Here is a 2,063-nt window from a genome sequence, read left to right on the forward strand (position 1 = left end):
TCTTCTTCTTCTTCTTCTTCTTCTTCTTCTTTGTTACTAGTTTTGTCATGTCTTGACACATTATGGCTCCTGCCTTCCTTAACTTCCACCTTTAGTGATCAAGGGTGGGAGGGCCCATTGTGGGTGGTGCACCCCTGGGCTACTAGTCCTGGGTTCTATAAGAAAGCAAACTGAGCAAGCCAGGGGAAGCAAGTCAGTAAGGAACATCCCTCCATGGCCTCTGCATCAGCTCCTGCTTCCCGACCTGCTTGAGTTCCAGTCCTGACTTCCTATAGTGATGTGGAAGTGGAAGCTGAATAAACCCTCTCCTCTCCAACTTGCTTTTTGGTCGTGATGTTTTTGTGCAGGAATAGAAACCCTGACTAAGACAGTAGCCAAATAGGAAAGCATGTTGATCTCTTGGAATTGATAAGATGGGGTAATAAGGCTGTTAGACTGCAATTGTACACACCCTGTCCTTTAAGAAGAAAAAAATGTCCCCAAACAGATTCAGAGATCAGTAGGGACACTACCTCAGTATAAACAGGCCATATGAGACTGAAACCCTACAGATGGGACCTCACCTAGACGTTTACTTCCTAGGGGACTCAAAGGTGAAACATCAGGCAAAAAGGTGTAATTCCCAAGATGGTAACGTCTAACAGAGCACCTCTGGGAATTTTGTAGATGTATTTTGAGATCCATCTGTCTTTCCTCTTGATTTCTTGCTTGAAAATGGGGGTGTGCCTTCTCTTCATTCCCATGAGGTGTGCCTTCTCTTCGTTCCCATGGGGGTGTGCCTTCTCTTCATTCCCATTGTGGTGTTTGGAAGCATAAAACTTTTCTTATTTCTCAGGTTGTTGGTAACAATGGCATGCAGACAAAATCCCAAGCACTGGCAGAGACTTGATCCTCTCATAGATTTTCTGCAGTGTGCCAAGCATTCACTCAGTGTTTTGTGTATAACTTATTTATTCTTCACAGATATAGTTTTTGATCTTTTTATTTTTTTTCCACAAGGCCCAAATCTTCCCAGACTCATCACTCCCTTTCCATACCCACCCAACTTTGTGGGGGTTTTTGGTAAACCATCAAGACCAATTTGTGCTGTTAAAATATTCTTGAATGTGTGGTGTTCTACTGGACTGATGACAACTTACAAGGGCTATCTCTCCCAATCCTGGCAGTTAACAATTGCCAATTGTTCCACAGCCAGAAGTAGGATTTCATGTGTAACTCCTCTCCATACTAGGATTGGGTCTGGCTTAGGCTTGTACAAGCTTAGTGCATGCTGTTGAAACCACTACATGAAGTTGCTCTACTGTATCCAGAAAACACTGCTTGTTTGTAGTCCTCCATCACATCTAAATTTTACAACCTTTTCATCACCTCCCCAATAAAGATCCCTGAATCATGGGAAGGTGGAGATGATATATGCATGTTCCATTCGTGGCTGGGAATTCTACACTTTCTTATTCTCTGTACTTTGGTCAGTTGTGGCTCTCCATTTTGATCATAGTCTACCACAATTCTCAGGTGAGAGTTGAGAAATACATTGATCTATGGGCATAATGATGCCATTAGTAACCGTAACAATACTGTGCTCTTTTAGCAAAATAATACTAGTAGACTCTACCCTAGGCCCTGTCTAGCCACAGGTTCTCGGCCTGATAATGGTACTGGCTATGGGTTTCATCTTGTGCAGTAAGCATAAACCCAAGCAGAAAGTGATTGGTTACTCCAGCGATGTCAGTACCACCAGTGGGTGGGTCTTACTATGCCAATCACTACCGTGGTATTTAGGGTGCTCAGCACAGTACAATTAATGATTACTTACCGGCCCCTAAGTGGTATACATAGCACCTCCCAGCATCGTGAAAGCAAGCCAGCAGAGATGCTAGACAAGCTTGATTTCGCTATCACTCAAGTATGTGGCATGTTTAACAAGAAAAGAGGTCTTATTGCCAACTCCTGGAGGGTAATAGGAGCAATGCGATAAACTATAATGAGAGCTCCATGGTCAATAGCTCCAAAAGCACTAACCTATTCCTGACTCTCGTTGGATTTTTTTTTTTTTTTTTTTT

The sequence above is a fragment of the Mastomys coucha genome, unplaced genomic scaffold (assembly GCF_008632895.1).
Source record: "Mastomys coucha isolate ucsf_1 unplaced genomic scaffold, UCSF_Mcou_1 pScaffold11, whole genome shotgun sequence".
Lineage (NCBI taxonomy): Eukaryota > Metazoa > Chordata > Mammalia > Rodentia > Muridae > Mastomys > Mastomys coucha.